Source organism: Plectropomus leopardus, chromosome 12, assembly GCF_008729295.1.
Source record: "Plectropomus leopardus isolate mb chromosome 12, YSFRI_Pleo_2.0, whole genome shotgun sequence".
Lineage (NCBI taxonomy): Eukaryota > Metazoa > Chordata > Actinopteri > Perciformes > Serranidae > Plectropomus > Plectropomus leopardus.
The window spans coordinates 31,060,298-31,084,028 of record NC_056474.1 but is presented as its reverse complement, the minus strand read 5'-3'; the positions used below and the strand labels follow the sequence as shown (position 1 = coordinate 31,084,028).

At 41.6% G+C, this 23,731-nt stretch overlaps 1 non-coding gene across 1 annotated transcript; it reads left to right on the top strand.

Moving 5' to 3' along the window:
• The first annotated feature begins 12,908 nt into the window (after positions 1-12,908).
• LOC121952050 lies at positions 12,909-13,025 on the top strand. The gene has a single exon (XR_006106424.1). It is a non-coding gene; the product is annotated as a U5 spliceosomal RNA (small nuclear RNA).
• The last annotated feature ends 10,706 nt before the right edge of the window (positions 13,026-23,731 follow it).

Below are 23,731 nucleotides of genomic sequence, written 5' to 3'. Positions count from 1 at the left end.
TGTCAACGGCACTGTGGCAGAATCTGGTCGTAAAATGCAAATTGAGCCATTGGTTGTGTCAGTTGGTGGTCATGGCGATGTTCAGCAGGGTTCTAGGGGACAGGCTCAAGTTAGGGATATACTGGCTTTTAATGCTTTAGAGTTGCGCCAGCATGTTGATTTCTGAAACGTTGGTGTGAACAACCCAGAGCAAGTGCCTGTTAGGGTCAAAGAGAGATGGGTGATGTTATTGATCAGGCGCTAGAGGCTCCACAACCCGGCAGTGTTTTGAATGTTGTTTTGAGAGGGCCATCCTTGGCCAACGACGTACAGACCATTTTAAATGCGAATAATGACTACAATTTAGATCTGTGTATGGAAGAAATTGCTCAAGTGTTACAGAGCAACAACACTTCTATATCAGATCATGAATTGGAGTTTGTAGTTATGGTTGCACAAAACAGAAGTGGCGAGGCACAACACTGAAATGTGATAAATGTAAACTCATCTGCAAATCCACTACAACACAAGTCAAAAGAGACCACACACAATGTAATTCCATGTGACACAATGAAATACTGCAAGGCATGTGGTAAAACATACAGGCATTGGAAACACCACCACAAGTGCGCACCCATTGTGTGCGCACGCTGCAGGGAGCGCCAGTTAGATGGCGACCTTCCTCATCAATGTTTTTTCCAACCTCTTGAAAAACAAGAGCCCAATGAAAATTATGTTCTGTATGATTTTGAGACCCGTTACAATGATGGCATGAGGCCAATTTTCTGTGTGCAATGGACATGGATGGAAACAAGTTTTGTTTCAACACTCTAAAGTGTGTAAGTGCTTTTGTGAAATATTACAGGTGTCCAAAATTCTGCGGCTACACTTTTATTGCTCACAATGCGTCAGGTTTTGATAACTACCTCCTGTTGGAGTACTTTGTCAAACACAGGATCGCTTCTATTGTAACCATGAGAGGTAGTAGAGTCATCCTTATGTATGACAAGGCATACCAACTGCAGTGGATATATTTATTTAGCTTTTTACCCATGCGTCTGGCCAAAACACCAACAGCCTTGGGTTTTGAGGACCTAGAAAAGGAGTATATCCCCCACGGGTTCAACACTAGGGCTTATGAGTATTATGTATCATCCAGACCTCTCTTGTTACTGTTATAAAAGCATGAGTGAGTGTGAGAGGGTTAAATTCATGGCGTGGTATGACACAGTCTGCGGGAAAACCTTTGATTTCTAGGCAGAAATGCGCTGCTATTGTGTTAATGATGTAGAGGTGCTGCACAAGGCGTGCACCATATATCGTGATATATATGGGTACCGAATTGTCTACATTGATGAAGTGTGGCATTTCCCCGACAAGACTGACAGTTTGTTCAAGGACTATGTCAAGACATTTCTGAAAAGCAAACAGGAGGCATCTGTTTACCCTATATACGTGAAAACTCCTGAGGACCAGCAAAAATACATAGCTGAGTACTATGAGAAGGAGGGCATCAGGTTAGACCCGGCCAAGATCCGTGTTAACAAGGCTGTCAGGAGTTGTAATAAATTACTCCTGAACTCTTTGTGGGACAGGTTCAGCATGAGGTGCAACATGGTGGCATGCAAGTTAATTACAGATTCAGCCAGATTCACACAGTTAATGTTTCGTGACCATTATGACGCAAGACAGTTATGTTTCATCTCTAATGATGTGGCCATGGTTTAATGGTGTCATGCTGATGATAGGGGGTCCAGGGTAAAGGATGTAAATGTGTTCTTAGTTGCCATGACTACCGCTTATGCCCATCTTATGTTGTATGATCTGCTGGACAAGCTGCAGCACCATGTTTTGTACTGTGACACAGACTCTGTGATTTTTACCTCTTGACCCAGGGAGTGGGTTCCTCCCTTGGGTCCGTACCTAGGGGAACTGACTGATGAGTAAAATGATGGAGGTCCTGGGGAGGACTACATCACAGAGTTTGTGTCAGGGGGACCAAAGTGCTACGCTTATCACACACATCAGGAGAAGACTCAGGTGATGTGCAAAGGTGTAACACTTATGCTGTAAATGCTAAAGTGGTTACCCACGAGTCATTGGCTGGGTTAGTTCATGCGTTTGTAGCCAACTAGAACACAGGCGCTCATTTGACAGCTGTATCTGACACCATCAAATGTGTTTCCTCTTAAGAATGAAACAGTTGTTTAAAAAGTTCAGGTAGTGTACAACAAGCGCAGGGTGCTGTCTGATTACACCACACTACCATATGGATATTAAATCAGATCAAGAGTTTGATGGCAGACTATAACACCTGTTCAGTCTGGTGGTTAGCAGTCCTTCTAATTGCAGAAAGACTTTTTTTGTCAAGAGTGTTATTGAAAATGCATCAAGGGTTATTTTGCACAATATTGACATCATTGTTTACATTTACTCCTGCTGGCAGCCTTTGTATAATCAACTCCTTCAGATGAGAGACATCAACTTTGTAAACGGTCTGCCAAAAACAATTTGCTTATTATAGATGATTTGATGGATGACACTAGTAATAACATAGAGGTACAAAATGTATTCACCAAATATGTTCACCATAGAAATTTAAGTTGTATTTATTTAGTTCAGAATTTGTTTATGCAGGGTAAATCCAGTCGAACCATTAGTTTAAACACCAACTACCTAGTTCTGTTTAATAATCCCAGGGATAAATACCAAATTTCACTTTTAGACAGACAAAGGTTTCTGGGTAACACCAATTTTTTTTTTTTTTGAAGGGTTTAATGATGCAACTGGCATCTCCTTTGGGTATTTTCTCATAGATTATATATAAGTATATAATATTTAAGACTCAGAACCAATTTGCTCTCAGACCAGACGGTTGTATATACTCCAAAAAGAAATAAATAAAGGGGGTGCTAAAGATGTTGTCACGTGTGCAGAGAAATCTTCTGCTGCTGGAGTTGTTATATAAATCATTGCAGAGCGTGCAAGAGGTTATTATTAGTAATGCAAGCATTGACTTTATTAATGCACTGTGTTAAGTAGCCCTCAATGTGATGAGAAGTGGCAGTACAAATAGTTGCAAAAGAAAAAGTCAATAATAGAATGATTGCCGACAAAAAGGTCAACATTTTGAAAAAAAGAAAGACCATTAACCAATCTGGTGGATTTTTACTGCCTTTATTAGGTGCAGCCATTCCATTTGATACCAGTCTAATCATCCATGGGTTAAAAAAAAATGAGCATAGGATCCATTAGGCATGTGGCACTGAATGAGCTGGACAAAGCCATGACTGAGGTGTTGCAAGTGTCAGCCTTGAACGTGTATGAGAAAGCTAAAAAATATGCACATATTCTCCAGAGATACCTATCATTGATAAAGCAGGGAGAATGTGAAAAGACTGTATTGACTTTATCTTTGCCCGCTGAAAGTAACGATGCGGCTTGTACGACTCAGGATACTGCACATCATGTTAATGATGATGTCGGTGTAAAGGACGTGGTGGTGGAGGAGGTTTTGAGACACATGCTCAAAAAAACAAAAAAAAATACAGAGCACATTTTGGCGGCATTGGTCCGTGCATCAGATGTATCATGGAATGACCAGGGTGAAATTATTATTAACCAATGACCAATCAGAGGCTCGCACTTGTACGATTTGATAAAAAACGTTACAGCAAAGCACACCGTTTCTGATGTTTCTAGACCACACTGGCCAACTTAAATGTACTTAAATGTATCGGCCATCCCAGAGTTTTATGTCACATCCTAAATCTGCAGGTAAGAGGAGGAGATGGGTGAGGGGTGACTCACACAGTTATAGCACTCCTCTTCGCACACATGGGTCAAAACAGTTAAGGTCAGACACTGACAATGAATGGTTAGATTATCGATTTGTCTGCGACGAAGGGACTGTTATATTCATTTTTCTTTTTTTCTAATCTATCTTGTGTATATCAGGCCTGGTGAACAAATGTATGTTTCTTTACTTTAGCCAAATAATGTAACAGTGACAAAATTAATGTTTTTAATTTTTTAATTTTTTTTTGTACTGTAAAATAAATAATATATTTTCTTTGTGTGTGTATTTTTTACTTCAGATAAATAATTATCAACAACATAACAAATTTATTTTTCTTCTTTTTTTATGTATGCTTTACATACATGGTGTAAGCAAACATTGCCATTTGTTGTTGCCCATTAAAATGTAAAGAAATGTCTTTGAACCATTGTCATGTTTCTCAAAACGTGTCTTTTTTTGGGAATTATCATTGTTACATAACATTATTTAACACATTGCACACATGTAAAATTATCTTCACGACACAGCAGTGGGTTTTATTTTGTTTACAAATCGACAAACCATGGCATTGTTACAAATCAGACTAGTCTTGTACATGTTCATCAATTGTGTATAAGGCATTCCTATTTGTACACAATACAGAAAAAACACACAATGCTGACCACACATCATTGCATTGTCACTTTGAACTTGTCTTCTTTAAAGAGGTGCATCCTTAGAGTTTTTCACAAGGAAATTGTTTATCTCAGGCAGAAAACAGAAGTCAGGAGGGTTGCCAAAACTGTCAAAGAAATAAGCTTGTTTTTCTTTTGCAATATAAATAGCCACCCAGTGCTTGCTGGTCACATGCCAGTACTCCCAGAAAATTCATACCTTTAATCATAATTTTTTTCACAATACTAGTTAACTCTATGGTATTCATATCGCTTTATTTTTATTTTTTAGTAGTAGTCCAAAAGCACTTGTCCTCTGTTTGAGATTTCAATAATTGAATCAAAAACAGAATAGCATATCAGATTGACAGTGCGTGGTAGAGGTGTTCTGAAACGGACTTCCAGTCGGACGTTGCCTGTTTTAATGAGCAACACATTTCCTGAACACCCTTCATCAGGCTCCAAGTTGGAACAGAATAGCGTGTAGCCTGCACCAAAATCCTTGCGAGTTATAGCCAATGATCTGTCCTTTAGATGACGACCGGTGGTTTGTACAAATTGGTAATGCTCTCGCACGTACTGACTTCTCTGAAAAATAGGCTGGGGCGGTTTACCCGGATAGGACTGCCTGTCCGCTTACAGACTCTGCGTCTTAGTGCTCAAAATTAAAGGGATTAAGCGTATAACTTCCTTTATATCCTTCGCTATCCGTGAAAGCGACGTCAACTGTCTTTGGAATTTGGCCTATGAACAAGTTTTCTTGGTTGCACAGCCTTGTTCCGGTGGGGATGGAGAAAGTTTTTAAAGACACCCTATTTATAGCATATTCGGCATTCGTGTGCTGTTGCGCTCTGCTGTGTGCCAGTCTGACAGGAGGTGTGACTGCGACCTTTTTTACAAACTGTCATTAGAGAAAATTCATCTTTCAAACGTATGAATTTCAAAGATAAGTCCACACCATTAAGCAGTACTTTCTCTTGAAAAAGCAAATCTGCATGTATTGGTGAGATTAATTCAACGATCCGGCTATTTCCAGTGTATCGGCCTCTTGCCACCATCTCCTGGTTGTCGCCATCTATATGTAGCAGTATGGCTGTAGCTGTGCGGTGCCTTAATTAGTGCCGCAGGATCAGCATGTCTCTGCTGGGGGCACAGTCTATAAAGGTGGGTGGTTGTGCCCTGGGAGCTCTCTTGCCTCGAAGCTTCCGGGTGCTCCGCTTCCACCAGTAGCTTCACCTGATCGCCTCACGGCCGGATCGCTTGGCTCGCCAATCTCGGGTATGTGCAGTGATCCATGGTTCTGTGTGCTTTTCATAAAGTTTCGCGGTCATTATCAACATTGGCTTTTGTCTCTCATACAGTGCCTGGACTTGGGTCTTCCTCTCCCTTGTCGGCGTTAATTGCCGGGTGGTGAATGTCTCTCCCCTGCACCTCATCTTGCGTGCTGCAGCGTGGGAGAGTATTCCGTGGTCTGCCACGTTTGTAATTATGCCGCTGTGGCGCAGAGTGCTTCTCTTCCTCACTTTGTGATGCTCATTCAACTCCTGACGGTATGTAGACATCGTGATGCCAAGTTACCGGCATAGTTAATTTTTAGATCCTAATATATGTCTTTCAATGGCAGGGTACACGTGTGTGCGATCCTTTCCACCAGCTCCAACTCCGCCTCCCCCGCACACCGCGTCGGCCGGCTGCTGTTTTGCGTGCCTGTTTGTGTGGCGATTGTTTATTTCCATTCATCCGCCTCTACGTCTCCAACCGTGCTGTTGCTGGCAAGGTGATTGCTGTCCCTACCCTGGGCTGTGCATATCTTAACCTTTTCCTAAGCATGGACTGAAGTTTATTAGTAATAGTTTCTTTTTCTTTACTATTGTGTTGCATGTGTACTGGGGTTTAGTTACTTTTGATAGTTGTTATTTTATTTCTTTGCTTATTGTTTGTGTTGTTTTGCATGTTTGTTTTGGCTTACTTATTCTTGATTATTTTTCTTTGGTTCTTATTTTTCTTTTTTATTTGATGTAAAACCCAATTTAGTTATTTGTCCCTTCTTTGTGTATTTTGCGTGGGGTTTTGTTAATTTATGTGTGGTTCATTAATTTAACCCTGATGTAAAACCTAATTTAGTTATTTGTCTTTCTCTTTGTGTATTTTGTGGGGTTTGTTTAGGGGTGAGTGCGTGCGTGGTGTGTGTGTATAACGATTTTATTGTACCGTGTTAAGTAAAATAATATATTGTTAAATAAAATTAACTTAATTTTTTACGCTGGACCCGGTCTCAAGCTTTCATCAGTGAATGAACTTGTGTGCTTTAACTACTGTGGAAAGGGTTAGTACAATTCTCCAGGTGACTTGTACTAACCCCCCCCCGTGTCGCCACATATAGACACACCGTTCATGTGATGACAAGTATCTTTGCAAAAAAATCCCGTGCTGAACTGTGGTTTTGGTAGGTGTTGGAAGATTGTGTTATAAGCCTGTCTCCCGGTATTATATCAAACTGAGAGAAGAGCGTGCATCCCAGACAGTTTTCTAAAACCCACATCTGCGTATTTAGCCAGGTTTGTACCATCAGCAATTGTAATCCTTACGCCCATACACACAGGATCACCATCACTTTTCTTATGCTGCGTTCAGACGCCTTCCCAAGTATTCGTTAAGATCCAAATAATCTTCATTACTGGAGGAAATATAGAATTCTAATGGACCAGAGCTGGTGATTGCATTTATTGGAGAAATTTCTATAAATGTAGATTTTTCAATAGATGTCTGTGTGTATGGAATGGTGAACAGATCCATCTCAGTTTTAGCACATTCTTCCAATTGGTTATGGATGAGAGCCATGGTTATTTTAGCCAGAAGAAAAAAAAATGTGTCTAGAATATGTCTTTTGAGAAGATCCTGGAGGAGGTGCTCTGCCTCATTTGACAGTTGGCTTCTTTCTGGCAGCCTTGCGTGTTTTAGCAGCCGTTTTACGTCTTTTGGAGATTTCTGATGAAACGATCCGATTCAACACGATATATTTTAGGACCGGTCGCACTGACCCACTGGGACACATAAAGACATGCATCCGCTCCACGTATCCCCATCCAGATTGCCCATGCCTGCACTAGTACCCACACATAGCACAACCCTCCCACCAATATATTTCACTGAGTGAACGTACCCATTGACCCTCTCAAACCCTCTCTGAAATTCAGACTGCACTGATGTCTTCATTTTATCCTCTCCACGTCTCATTTTGCAAGGGGCAACATCCACGTCTGCATTACTAAGTAGGGCAATGGGAGACATACCTATTTCATCAGAGACCTTGTGGGAGTCATCCTTGTGTCCATTGCTTGCCATGGTATAAATGATCGGTCTTTTGGCTTGATTTCAGAGGAAAAAAAAGTCTTGTCAGATGAAATGCGCTGAAAAGTCTGCTGAAAAGTCTGCTGAAAAGTTAGCTGAAGTCCGCTGAAATGCATTGAAATCGGATGAACCACGAACAATCGACCCAAAGAAGCACCAGAGACAAAATGGATAAAATCACACGCTTAGCATGGATGTATTATAATGAAGTCTGGATACAGCCGTGGGGGCGGGGCTTCATTCATTCCTATGAGAGCTGCTCAGTGGCGCATGAAGCAGAGAAAACTCTTTTTCCAGGTTTAGAAAAGTGTAAAATACCCGGATCTACTAGTCCATAGAGCATGCAAAGAAGTGATTAACGACAGCTGAGCCGAGACGCGGCCGAGTGTTCCTGAGCATTGACTCCGCTGCTCACTGATAATCGGTAGTTTGAATACTGACCGTGGACTGTATATATGGTCTCTGATACAAACACGGTAAGACGTCCATATTACAGGCTTTACAGCCAACAGCGTATGGATGTGTTGTAAAATGTGAAAAAAGATGAATTGTGATTAAAAAATGATGAATTACAGCAAAAATATCCATTACTATGGCCGGTACGAAGCCTGTGCCGTGTCAGAAACTCTTAGAGTTACATGTTAGTTACCGGTCAAGAGGTCTTTAGAACTTAATGTTTTTAATAATGGCTATAAAAAAATGCATTCTGAAAAGTCAACATGTCTCAAAAAAAAATATCCAGTGATTTAAGGAGGTCTCTTTCCCAATGTTAACAAATGGGGAAAAGTCTTTCTGGGTCAGTGTGCATCACGTGATGCTGTAGTTCCACTTTCGGCCACTATGTAAATTTTGCTTCAGAGGGTGGTGCACTTCCTGGGGGCCTGGCTTATAACCACTTACCTTCAGCAGGAGGAGCTAAAAGCGTCACATCCGCTACCACAACAGCCAACAGAGAGCCAGATATAAAGAGACAAAGGGGCTGGGCATATGCGTGCACATATAGAGAGGGAGGGGCAATGTGCATGCGCACATAAGGGGGCGGGCGGAGCGCATGCACGCAACCGTGCACACACATTTCACATGCATGCGCAAAAGTGAGCTTATACTACTTGGGTCTTCTCCAAAAGGTACATCTAAGAGATGACAATGACATTTTTAAATTCACAAAGGAGTGGCTTAAGGGGACTCCAGATGGAGCGTGGGAGGGGTATACTCCACTGGAGTATGGATTCTCTGTGGACATAAAAACATAGAGATAAAAGGCAGCTTCCCTCCTGCTCAAGGCAGTGTTGATGTTAACTGGAAGGGAAAACAGTTGAGAATAACTAACATTTATGCACATACTGATCCTACTGCACGACGAGAACTCTTTAACTCCCTTGATTGTTGTTTCATGACTAATAGATCTGTTATATGTTGGAGGTGACTTCAACACCTCTCTAGACAGGGGGAATAATGTGTCACCTCTTAAATCCCTGCTAGGAAATTTTTGTTTTATCGATGTTTATAGGTTGTTTGATAAAAGGAACCCTGGTTTTACATGGGAAAATAAAAGAGGGGACAAGAGTAGAATTGATTACGTCTTTGTCCCACAGGGTACAATGACATCATCTGTGCAAATATCTCCTGTTTTCTACTCAGATCATAATTGTCTGTCAGTCTCTGTTGACTATAAAACACCAAATTATGGTAAAGGATATTGGAAAATAAACAATGACATTTTAGGTGATAAGACATTTAGAGACAATTTCCAGACCTTTTTTGTTAAATGTGTTGAATTAAAGTGCTTCAATCACTCTGCCTTGGAGTGGTGGGAGGACACAATAATATATACTTGACTTTGGTAAGAAAAGATCCAAAAATCAGTACAGGTCCTTTTATAACTTATATATAAGTAACTAAGAGATTCAAAGTGTCTAACTCATCTGGTAAAATTATGGTTAGGGATAAATTGGCTGTACTACAGAAAATCAACAAGAAATGTTTGAACAAAGAGCTCAGGTTTTTGCCTTTAAACTCCAAAGAGAGAAATGAGAAAGAAGATGAAAAATGTTCCTTATATTTCTTTAAAAAAGCATGTGCTCGTGGAAAAAGGAGGTCTATATCTGAATTAAAGAAAGACAGCGGTGATGTTTGTGAAGATATAAATGAAATGGTGGAAATGACTAGACAGCACTGTTGCAAACTCTTCCAGGCAGAAGACATTGATACTGAAAAAGGAAATGAGATCATAAATTGTTTGGACAAACAAATTCCAATAGCCGTAAAACTACTAACTAAATGTACGAACTAAATATTGCATTAAAATCTATGAAAGATAAAAAAAAAAAAAAAGTATAATGGTATAGATGGACTTACAAGGGAGTTTTACATTTCTTTTTGGGATATAATAGGAAAACATTTGTTGGAAATACAATACAATAAAATACTCAAATGTGGTAAAATGAGTAGAAGTATGAGAGAGGGAGTGGTATCCTTGCTTTATTGAAAAGATGACCCAGTGCTATTGGCAAATTATTGGCCACTGATCATGTCGTGTGTAGACTATAAAATATTAAAGTCATCACCAACCGCTTATCCACTGCCATGCCTTTTATCATTGGAGTGAATCAGACAAATGGATTAAAAGGGAGGAAGATAACCTGGAACATCCTGCTGCACAGAGATATTCCAGTTTATATAGAAGACAAAAACCTGTCAGCGATCTGTGTCAGTTTAGACCAATAAAAAGCCTTTGAGTTAAATATTCTTTTTTGATGAGAACTTTAAAACATTTTGGCTTTGGTTTGACTTTCCTGAACTGGATTAAGCTTCTGTATAATGATATTAACAGCAGAGTAATGGTGAACGGTAACCTGAGCAGGCAGATAAAACAAAAGAGGGGCCTTTGCCAGGGCTGCCCTCTGTTATATGTTTTATATGCAGAGCCTCTAGCATGTTTAATCAGAACGAATCCAAATATTAGAGGGATACCACTGCCTGGAGGTCATTGTTATCACAGTATTCTGATGACACTGTGCTGTATGTTGCGGATGACAACAGCCTAAAAGAAGCTCTTAAAACTTTAGAGGAATTTTCTCTCGCTTCAGGTTCCAGGTTAAACAAAAGGAAAACACAGTACAAATTCCTGGGAAGATGGAGCTGGAGGACACATGTCATTGGTGGGTTGAGTTTATGTCACAGGCCCTATGGAGATTCTAGGTATCACATTTGGAAAACCTGAGGGTGATGGACTCTATAACTGGTCTCTGAAACTACGTTTGGTTGAACAAAAAATTGGACTATGGAAGAACAGAAACTTGTCGTATGTTGGGAAGGTGATGGCTGTTAAGGCAGACATACTGCCAACCTTGCTACATTTAGCAAACATGTTCCAATGCACTCTTCAGTTAGAAAACCTCTGACCAAAACAATATTTGATTTTTTTTTGGAGAGGTTATGAGTACATTAAAAGAGAGAGGATTTGAGATCTCCCTCATATCTCTCTCAAGTTAGAAGTGATTTTTTTACAGTCACATATGTTCTTTATTATCCAGCACCTTCGTAAATAAATGTCAACTTGTTTTGAAATTTTGACTCTTGGTTCCCCTGCGTTTTGTGACCGTATGGGACAATAGCTTCTGAAAAGCTGAATCTATGCCAGAGTATTTTCATTACATGTTAAATGGTCCAAGAAGTTTGATGAATGTCCTAAAAGATGATGTTAAAAAGCACTGTCCTGTCTTCAGTTGACTATGATTGTGTAATACAGCGTGAGGTGAAGTGTGCAGAAAAGCCCTTAGTTTTCTTAATATCTTTGACCAAAACAAAGGTATGGAATACTCGACAATCTGTTGTCGGTGGGTCATTAAAATGGCCTGCGCATGGAGTGGTTAACTGGATTAAAATGGAAATTTGCTTTATAAGTATGTAAGTTCGAAATGCTGAAATGGGGCTGGGATGCCATCAAAGATAGATGGAAAATAATATTTCCAATAGAACCACAGCAGCTATAATGCTGTTCAGAAACAGAGTGAATGTATCGGGGGTTTTTTGGATTTGTTTTTTTTGTGTTGTTTTTTGGGTTTCGTTTTTTTTTGTAATCTGTAATTCTTTCTCGGTAAAGCGCTTTCTTCGTTTGTTAACTCACATATTCTAGTATTTATTTTTAATATTTGATATGTCTTCTATAAGGGGATAACATATTTGACAAGACTGAACTGGAATGAACCCAAATGCACGACACCAGATATCAAAAGTCAAAAAACACTTTATTATATAAGGCAGCAAAAAGTCTCTTACAAAAACAAATGCAAAACACAAAATCACTCCGAAGAGGAAAAGTAACAACAAAAATACTCAGAGATAAGGAAACAAAGTATCAACACAAATTCACTCAAATGAGGTTGCAGGAAAACTAGAAATCAACAAAGTATCAACAAAAATTCACTCTTACGAGGTAACAGAAAACTTGAGTCCAACAAAGTATCAAAATAAAAATAGGTTTCAAACATGAACAATACAAAAACTTGAGCAACAACAAGACTTTGCATGAATACGGCACTGGTTCACTGGTTCACTGGCTGACGAGACAAGACGAACTGGCACAGGACAAAGGGAGACACAGACTATATATAAGGGGAAACATGTGGAGACAATCAGGGCGGGGCCGACAATCATAATGACGGGAAAACACACAAAGGGAGGAAGTAAGGTGACCTGAAATGAGAAGAGAGTTAGGATTTCAAAATAAAACAGGAAATCACAATACAACATGGACACAAGACAAAAAACAACTTAACACAATTTCCTTGACATGACAATATTAAACAGAATTTTGGCAGCAGGAGCTGAAAAAGGGGCTTGCCTTATTCACTCCACGCATCAACCTGGATTTGCAGCGCCACCAGGAATGGTCCACCAGGAATGGTGCACCCTGGAATGCGGTCCTCAAGGCCTGGAGTTGTGGCAAAAAAATGAATTCTGTGGTCTCCTGACCGAAGGAATGTTGCCCCTGAGATAATGTGGGCAAGGGAAGGGTTGTGCCTGTGACCTGGGAATTGGAAGGCGGCACAAGCGAGGCTTACCATGAGAGTAATGACTGGGACCACTAGAGTCTTTGGCTGCTCCGCTGCAGGGGGCTGTACATGCTCTGGTTTCTCTTCATAATGCACAAGTCTTTCGCCCTTTACCAAAGACTTCCGTGGAGAGGAAACCAATGAGTTGAACCTCTTTTTGACAGGCTTTGCCTTTTGACTGAGCCTTGTGGGTTTGTCAACAGCAAAGACGAGACTCAAGTGTTTCACCATGGAGTGCTCAGGTGCGGGTGCCATACCAGCAGCTATTCTATGGCACAATGTAGCATCGCTGGGAAAGGTGCACCCTTCTCAGGCTCTGTGGAAAAAGCAATTAGAGTGAAGCTCTGCCTAGCTTTCAGGTCTGGGTGCTGTTGGACCCAGAAACAAATGCAATGCAATGGATGCAGCCCTCAAGGCCTGGAGTTGTGGCAAAAATGCTCTGTGGTCTCCTGAACGTGTCCCTTGTGGACGCTCATTGGTCTCACAGTCTCAAATGGCTGTAGCCGTGACAAGTGGGGGAAAAGTGCAGTGCTAATTCAAAGGGAAGATAAAGCCTCAGAAAGTGCAGGTGAGAGTTTTCCTTTTCATTGGCAGAAAAATTATAGTCCTTTAAGAACATTGTTCAAGAAGCCCTTGAGAATCTATCTCAGAGACCTTCTAAAAATTGAACAGCCTATCGTTCCTACTCCTATTACCGAGGATATATATCAAAATCTTCCAGGCCGACCATTTATTGTCAGTACTGTTTCCCTTACCTAGTTTGTCTCCCTTTTGTAGACGACTTCATCACCAATAGCCAAAAATAATACTTCCTCTGCGAAAGACGCAGGACAAGGGCACATAGTAAACATTATAGAATCAATTGACTCTTTCTCAAATGAGGAGGAACTTTATTTGGTGTCTTTTCATGTAAATGCTATGTACACATCCATACCACATTATGGTGGTATTAAGGCCATGGATTACTTCCTTCAAAGCACAATCCTATTGGTAGTCTCTCAAAGAACTGTTTTGGTGGGGTGTTTTTGGCTAATTGGCAAAACTGATTTTAAAACACAGCTTCTGGATGTTTCAAGATACACTGAATAGAAGTTATGTTACTCTTAAAATAGCTTCAGGGAGGATATATTGTTGTAGAAGAAGATGGATCATGTGTTTTGCTTATTTAAACGGTCTAGGAATATGACTACAAACTCATCCGTTTTCCAGATATATCGATCATTACAGAAAATAATCACTTGTATACAGACCTATTAAGTAGCCTGCCCATTAATCAGTTTGGAGAAACTGATGTTTTGACAGGAATGTGAGGGAAATAAAAACTTTTTAGTAAGGGGTATATAATAATGTCCTGAATGAAGCTGCCACATTATTAAGACTTGGTAATGTCAATTAATTTTAATTTTATTAAGTAAAAACAACAATGTATTGGTAACTGGAGAGAAATTAAGTTACTGTTTCAACAAAGTGCAATATCAAAATGAAGCCCTATATTTTTAAATTTCCCGACCAGGTACAAATACCATGACCTTCAACATTGGTCACATTCTGGACCTGGGGATCAGTAACAGCTGTATGAGGCTTTTAACAATTTTATATGTAATTACTACTACTCACACACAGCAAAGGACCGCAATCTGGAATGGAACCCAGGCCTCTGCTTAAGACTCAGCCTATGTGGGCGGAAGCTCTACTCACTGAGTAGAGGCTGCCCTGACATGAGTGCATTCTAACGTATTCTATTAAAAATATAAGGCTACTGTAAAGGGGATATGGTTCATGATACCACCAAACCAGCTTGGGCTTTCACATGAACAAGATAAAATCAGAAAGTTTAAAAGGGCATTCCGTACGATTGATGTAGAATAAGTAGGATAATAGTGTGTGTCCAAAGCAACGCTTAATTAATACTGGAGGAACCCAGTAATGCGAACGTAACAGCAGTACATCTGTAATGCGAGGCAGTAATGCAAACGTAACAGCTGTACATCTGGTCACTTCCAGTTGTTACAAAGGCGTTATTCATCTCACAGGTAAGCCTTCATCATGACTGCCTATATATATCACTTGTTTTGTCTTTTTCAAACCCTAAATGGATGTTACATGGAAGCAGTTTCGCTGTTGTTTGCTTCCGCTTTCAAATACCAGAAACCAGCCATGCCTGGCTCAGCATACTGCAAAACAAATCGAACTAAACGGCTATACTGCATACAACTGTCAAACACAGTATGTAGTATGTAGTGCATACTGATGATTGGTTCATTCATAAGATGGGCTGATTTAATGTGCAGAGAGCAGTGGGAGCACAGACGCAGCCAGGAGCGATGGAAAGGGGGATCGGTACCGGATGCAAAAGAAGGTAAGCCATATCTTTGTTAGACGTAATTTGTGTTGCAGTTTGAAAAACTTGAATGTATTTATGTTAGTTCAAATACTTTATTTAAGAGAAACTGTTTTGCATATTTGGCAAATAAGCTAGCTAGCCAGTAAGCCAAGACCACATGTGGCTATGAACTTGTTAGCTAAAGTTAGCTTACAACATTAGCTTATAACGTTAGCTAACGTTAGCTTACTGCAGCAAGATGCACTTAGGGATGAATCCCCCCCAAAAAAACACCTAAATCCACGGGGACCTTGGCCGAAATACTTTTTGAGAGTGTCTGGTTGGCTCAGCTCTGAAGCAACAACTAAGCTAAGTTGTAAATTCTCTTAAACTATGCCAACAACATGCTGACCTCAGCATACATTATTTCTTCCAACAGGCTTAATTTTAAAGTAAGAGTAAAAGTATCGGTATGTGAAACTAGAAAATGCAAGGAATCTATTCAAACCAAGCATGCTATGGTAGGTTGTCATAAAGTGAGCAAAAGAAATGCTCCAAAGTCGGGTTAAGTTCCTTACTTATATGTATTTCACAGAGTGGATGGCCCAGCAGGAAATACTAAGAAAGAGATGCCCAAAAGAGTGTGAAACCCACCAAAGAAGATATGTCTTCATAAACCAGACCCTGGCTCACCCAAAGATGACCAAGATGGCAATTGAATTATACAAAGACATTTTTTTAAACTTATTTTGCATTATACTATGATAATCAAAATCTTAGACAGTTTCTTATTACTGGCATTATTGTAGTATTTTTGGGCAGCTTCAGACAACAACATTGATTTACAGGCATTTTGTGAACAAATCTAGGTTGAGTAATATTTACCTGAAACTACATATGTAAGATTTAGTGAGAGAATTGTGCAGCCCTGTTGGTCAGTCAATTGATTTGAAAAATATTACAATAAATGCTTCAAAAAATCTTTGCTAGCAAGGACATGAGATAGCAAATATCTCATAAAGGTCTAAAACAATCTTAACTTATTCAGACCTGCAGAAACTCTGTTGCCACTTAATTGTTAATTTTAGGATTTAATTGTTTCACATTTAACTGAACTATTACAGCTACCCAAAATTTGAAAAAAGGGAAATCTGAGACAAGGCAAGAACAGGTGACAAAAACAGAACAAAAAGAACATAAATAGGCTAAATTGCTTTAACATGCTAAAATATATATTAAGATATAGCATGTTTAAGTAAGGTTACGATATTTTTGCCTATGTGTGAATAATCATTATTTGCTCTGTCTTCATTTTCAGGTCTTGGATGCCCAGCAAAAAAAAAAAAAAAAAAAGTAACATCTGTGATAAACTGAACAAAGGTTATCCACCCATTGCTTGCTTCAGCGGTTTGAAGCCTGGAAAAGAAGTACTGGCAAGCTGGTGTGACAGCAAGTTCTACAATGCTACAGTGGATGACACTGGAACAGCTGACAAGACAGTGGATGCTAAGAAGGGCACAAAGAGGTGGTGAGCAACGTGAGGCCTTAAAGACCTTTCTGGGCAAAATGGTGCAGATAGAACATCATGATGACATTGGGGCTACAAAAAGCAGAACCCACGCAGAAGCAAGGAAGGACTGCCTTCGCTTATTCCATCTTCTTTTTGATGAATTCTTTAATGCAGAGGATTGTCAAAATGCAGTGACATTTGGGAAACACGGAAAGGTACCAGATGGGAAGACAGTTCTGAATAGGTCCAAAAAAAGTTTTTCATCTTTTGTTTTACACTTTTATCATAGATTATTTCTACAATTCTACAATTCTACAATTTCATTTAGCAGACGCTTTTATCCAAAGCGACGTACAACACAAGCAAGAATTTAGACTTAAGGAAAAAGGCCTTAGTAAGTGCAAAAAGTGCTTCAGGTGTGATTGGTCACAGGTATTGCCGTCTAGTGGCAGAAGAAGTGCCGCACACACACCCCCCCATGCACACAGATGAAGTAATGCTCAAAACTAGGAAGTGGAACTAATATTCACGTAAGCAGGGAGGGACCACAGACCGCAGAAAATTGAAGCAAGACACTGCTCTGGCTGGGTGATATGGCCTTAAAATTCTATCACAATATTTTTGGGCTGTATCTGATATGCAATATATACGCTGCAAATTATTTGGCACTTGCCAAGATTTAAAATCTTATTTTTAGACATGATAGATAATAAGTTATTTACTCATTTTTAGTCCTTGTTTTACAGTACAATCTTAAACTGAGCATGAATATATCTTTATTGTCTCTTTTAGTCTGGAATCTAAATAACTGTTAAAATAAGCTAAATTAGTTGTTTCACCAAAACTATCTTTCACCAAGCTTGTTTCAAGATTCAGTAACAAGTCAAGTTGCTTGAATTAAGAATTATACAAAAGGCAAATACAATTTATTAGAATGGCTCTGACTTCAAACATGGCCAAACAACATAAAAGAGAAACTATACAATCTTCCCCACAACTCATGATATAATTACACATTTTCAGTAGTTGCAACAGGCTTAAAATATTAAGTTAGCTGACTCTGTATTTATTCCATGTCCTTTTCGTATTTTTTGGTATCTACTTTTCATTCACAACTATGATATTTTATTTTTTTTTATTTTTTCTATTTTTTTTACTGTGCTATGTCAGTGAGTGAAGCAGGTAGAAGCTTCGGTGAGAATCCGCCGTGGCTCCCGCGCACGACAGACCCCCCGAAACGTGCATTATATGAGAGAGGACAAAGCCGATTTGAGGTCTCTTAGGTCGGAACTGATGTAACGGTGATAAGCTGGGGAGGACCATCTGCCCATGATCTGAATAAAGTGTTGCGGTTATAGCACTGCGGGAAGCTGAGGTGGCAGCTCCGATTCTGAAAGAATCCCATGCATGGAGTAATGCATGGGAGAAATGCCTGACAATGACAGAAACTGACGGAAGCGTTGGTGAAACAAGAAGCAGGTAACCACCTGGCCGGATTCAAATGGAAACAGAGGGTCATCTTGGGATTTGCTTTGTGACATCTGGAAATGTAAGTAGTTGGAGAGAAGAAGGAGAGGGTTTAGAACTGATTGAATGTTGAAGTAGAAGACGGGAGTGGGTTGGCTAGATTGGTCGGTTTTGGTTCTTTTCAAATAATAAACTATGGTGTTGTTGGAGATAAAAGAAAGGTCCAAAAGGCAGGCGTGCCGACGTGGATCATATCGAAGGGTCGAAGCAGTGAATTCTGAGCATCTGAGGAAACTGAAGAGGGCGAGAATGAACATTGCCTCTGGAGTTTGGTTGACGTGAGGTATGCTATATCCGGAGTGGATGCAGCGTGAGAGCTGATCCGTGGTTAATTGGAGTCTACGAGTATTTCAGGCTGGTTCTTGGCGTGAGAGGCCTCAGAGAAGTGAGGGGATCTGGGGATGACCATGAGCTAGGCCAGGACTACCAGTTTTCCGCTGAGGTAGACTTTGATTGTCTGGGTTTTAATTCCCAAGACAGAATGGGCGTGGGTGATAAAGCAGGTTAAGGTGATGAGATCAAATGAAGGAAAAGTTATGTTACGCATGTTGTGAAACTTGTGGAAACAATTCCAAGCAGACCAATAAGGAGAGAGAGTTGCGGGGGACAGGCAAACCTGACTACAGTGGCCGACGGGACTTAGGAGAAATGGCTGCCATAGACACGGTGCAGTCAAGAATCTGGGTACGAAGATTGGAGGGAACCGGAGATGGACAAGAGACGAAAGTGCCAGGAGGACAGACGGGAGGATTAGCCGTGGGCAGGGTGAAAGCAAGCGAAGGCCGCTGCGACGGAAAATGATCAGAAAGGAGACCAGAACCGTGGGACGGAACGACATGGTGCACGGGAAGAGAGGGAAAATTCGGTGGCAACCCGGTGCCAACGACCCCAGCCGAGACGGGTTGGGAGGCATAAGCGGGAGTCTCAACCAAGGCCGGCTGCTGCGGGTCGTGCGGATGTATGGTGGGGGGCACTGACAACCCGGTGCCAGATGCCCCAGCGAGAGCGAACTGGTGCAGTGGCTGGGATTGCACAGCCGGGGGCACCGACAACCCAACTGACCAGGAAGCTGTGGGTGTATGACTGGGGATAATGGCATCCCAGTGCAGGGTGCCCCAGCGAGAGCAAAGTGGTGCAGTTGTCGAGCATACGCAGCCAGGGGCACCAACATTCTGGTATCAGAAATCCCATCGTGAAACGAATGCTGCAGTTGTTGAGGTTGAGCAGTAGAGGGCACCGGCAGCCTGGTGCCAGATGCCCCAAGGGGACGGAGCTGCTGCGGATGGCCAGTAAGAGCAGGAAGTGGCGCTGGCATCCCGGTGCCAGGCGGTCCAACATGAGGGGGCTGCTCAAATTGAGGAAGGAGAACAGTCGAGGGTGCAAGCAACGCAGCGTCGAGAATCCCAGGTGAGGTGAGCTGGTGGTAGGGCGCCACTGACACATCCAACGCCTCAAGCAAACCTGACCTCCGTGGCCGGCAAGACCGAGGTGAAGCGACTGCTGCAGCCCGGTGCCCCGCGACTTGCCTGAGGCAGCACATCCCCGCTTCCTATTCAGCACAGTCCGCCGGTCATGAAGAAGTGGTTGAAGACGAAGCAACCCTTTAACAGAGGTGCTGACGTCATCTCGCACGCCGGGAGCAGCCGCGATGACGTCACCCGGAAGAGCGCCGATGGTGACAGAGCGGCCACGGCACTCAGATGTCAGGATGTCAAAAAGTTCAGCTTTGTTGTCAGTTCTGCGAAATGGTATTCCCTGGGCCCTCAGTGCCCGTTGAATGTTGGCTACCGTCCAGTTGGACATCTTCGAAGGCAGCCGGCAATCGGGAGACCTCGCTGGAGCGTGGTGACGCCACGACCGACAGCAAGCCGCCGAGCCGGCGGGGTCGGGACAACTGCGGGAGGCCGTCACCGTCCTCTGCGGCGATGGAGCGGGAGAACCGTGGCGGCGCAGGGCTGCATGGGGGTGACCACGTCCTCTTTTTTCTGCTGAGGGTAGCGGTCCAGGAAATGCAGAGGAATCATCGGCCGAACTGTACATCCGGATGGTGAGCAGAGAGGAACCGGGTGGAACATGGACCGTAGAGGGAACCGAGGGGCCGGTGGCCAGTTGCACTGCTGAGGTCGGCGTCTCCGGCACGGATGCGACAGAGAAGTTGTCGGCGTCTGACCCTGAGGACACCTACACGGCCAGATGGAGACAGTGAGGGTGATCATCCTGGCTTTGTCCGAGCAGGTCGTCATCCGACGGGGACAGAGAGATGGAATCCATAATACGGAACGGGTGAGTGGGTGAACCGCAGTCGACAGAGAGAGGACAGCTCTGTGTCGTGTCGGTACGCGCTCATGCAGAATAACGAGAACGAAAGGGGAAGATTGGGTTAGGAGGATGTTTAAGCTGGAAGAGGCCCGGCTGAGGTGCGGTAGAGGTGTGGTCCTGCTCCTGAAATTCTGTAATATAGCTTCACTTAATTTTTTTCTAACACTATTAATCCAAACCAAGAGGTCCACAATATAAACTAACACATTAAACAGGATTGTCATTATAAACAAATATATTAATGTATTAACTGCATTATGTATTGGTCCACCGTGACAAATTTACCTATGACAAGTGGCACTGTTCCCAGACACTGATGGCAAAAGCAGCAGCAGATCTGGCAACATCAGGTCTGGTTGTGGATGTTACAGCAACAACTTCTTCCTTAAGAGAAAAATAACAATAATTTTTTTTTCATAATCTCGGGGACCAACATGGTTGTGTTTGACTTAAACTAAAAGCTGGAGCTTATTGTAAAAAAAATCAAAAACTAAATAATTAAATAGACAAAAACACTATTTGCAAGGTAAGACAAAGAAGCGTGTCCAATGAGGTGCAAGTGTAAAATCGACTCCAAACACATGACAAATAAGCAGTGGTGTTTCTAAGCAAATAAGCAAGTAACTCAGCAGGTGTAATCAGTAACTTTTGATAATTACTCATTTAAAGAACAAAGTAAAAGACTAGGGGTGAGTCCAAATTGTGAATATTCAATGATTTGTTGGAGAGAGCCTAATTCCTTTGCTCATGTCATAGTCAAACATCTGCTTAAAAAACAAGGATCATTCCGTTCTATCTCTAAGAGGGTGTTAAATGTCTAATTTTACAAAGATTTGTCTGTTTTCTCCAAAGAAATCATCATCAGTCCCTGCAGATACTATTTGTACTATTTACTACTGTTTATTATTTGTCATGGCCTTTCTTCACAACAAGATGTATCACAGCAACACAACTGTCAGGGTGGCGTCGCATTATGCACTCTCCACCACACTCATCCAGCGGCTGGAGAAGAGGAGCTGTCCGAGCGATCCGCTGCTTCTCCCCCTTGCACAGTAGTAGGCTAGTGACTAACTGTCAAAAAGGGCTTTAGTTTTTGAGATACCCCTACCGGAGATAGAACAAAACCTAACAATGTTTTTCCTCATCTCTAAGGTCTCCCATATGTGAAATGGGTTCTTAGGTTAAAATATTTTACTGCAAACATTGTTAAATTGATACATATTGTTACACACCCCAAACCCAAAAAAGAACAAAAATATAGCCTGGCCGTATGGGAGTTAAGACATATAAACTTGTGTAGACTGATAACACAAGCTCTGACAGCTTTGAAACTTGACATAATTGTGGTCAGGAAGTTGCTTTACCTACTAGAAAAAACTGGATGTGAATATCTTGATGTAAGTAACATATAGAGACCTATGAACACTTGCCTAAATAAGCGGACATATAAAAAATGAATATCTATGCAGAATATTCTCATTTACTTTGTAGTTGCTTGGCCAGGGATTGTCATAAAAACACACACCATGGCTTGTTGGAAAGATGGGGTTGTGCTGAATCCAGTGATACCAAATATATGAATATAGCATGTATAGTCAGTGTGTTGCATCACTAAATGTATGAGGTGTCCCAAATGAAAGAAAGTGAAACATTGACACATGGTTGTGATGAATCCAGCAATGCCAAATATGTAAATAGTATTCATAATCATTCATCACTAAACATATAAACTGTCCCAAATAAAAGAATATGTTGCATTGCATAACAATGTATTGTACTGTACCGTTTGACATCACCAGGGGATGAGGCACACAGCTCAGCAATAGCAAACAAAGGAGACAAGGTGACATGATTGTAGTTTGGCCTTGATGATCTTTTTATAACAATAACTTAACTTCACACAGTACAAATTAAATTACTGTCTCAAATCAAACAAATGTTCATCAAACAAAACACTTTAAGGAGGAATGAGCCCTCTCCTCACGTTAAACTCCCCAGCTCTTTGGCTGGTGTTCTTCATGGGCTGTTTTTGGTCGCCATCCCTGTCACTCATCCACATTTTCATCAGTGACAAATTGGGTCATATTTGGGCAGTCTGGGAGAGCAAGAGCAAAACTCAGTGCAAGTCAAGCCCACTGAAAGACACTGGCATTTGCTGGTTTCATTGCATTTTCCATCTTTACAGTATAGGTGGGTGATGTCTCGAACTTCTTTAGGTGCTGGTGCCTTCTGGAACATGATGGGTTCAATGGACCCATCCTGTCTGAGCCTCCATCCTCTACCAACTGGGTTCCAGAGATGAGGCTTGGCCTGATGGCTGTGACGCCAAACTGCTGTTTGGTATAAGGCTCTTAACACATGTTGCTCAAAGGCATCTTCTGTTGGGGGGAGATTTGCTGCTGAAGAATCTGTGGTAGATGCTAGTATGTACCTGAGCTCATCTAGGCTGGTGCAAGGATGGCCATTCTCCTTTTTCTTTTGGCCATACAGGAGGAGGGCATATTTTCTTGCCACAGGCAAAGCTTCTTCTAGATTTTCAGACAGTCCAAACTTGGCCATTTCCTTCAAGTCGGTCAGATGGGTCTTCAGTCTTGTGAAAGCAGTGGTCTTTCCAATTCTGTACAAGATGCTTGTACTGTCACAACCCGTGAGGGCGTGGCATGCAGGCAAACACTCACAAAGAGCTGCTCCAAGACTCTGAGCAATTGAACATACTGGGACAAATCTTTCCTTTAGGCCATGTCCAGAATGCATGAACACTTGTGAGGATCCAAACATCCCTTTGCTTGCATAGTACACAAGCAAAACCAGTACATCTGTGTCATCACATTTGACAATGAGATGAGAATAGGACTCCGCAAGGTGTATTGCATGTAACACCAGTCTTGTGTCAGCCTCCTCCTGGTCACTGTAAAGATCTTTCAAACAGTCAACAACTGACTTCCTAACCCTCTTCACCTCCTCACCATTTTCAAAGCCACCTGCCAATATGACTGTGTTCTCTGATGAGATTCTCTCTGGCCCAGCCCTCATTATGTAGTTGCTGACAAAGCTACATAGAGCAGCCTTATTTCCACTGACCCTCAGGTATTTCCTGTAGTTTGGAACGCTTGCTTCTCCTGTGATAATATGTGTCCTGCTGGTTTGGATAGTGCCTCTTCTTTGTCTTTCAAGGTCTTTGACTGAGTGTTGATGATCATATCTGTCAAACAC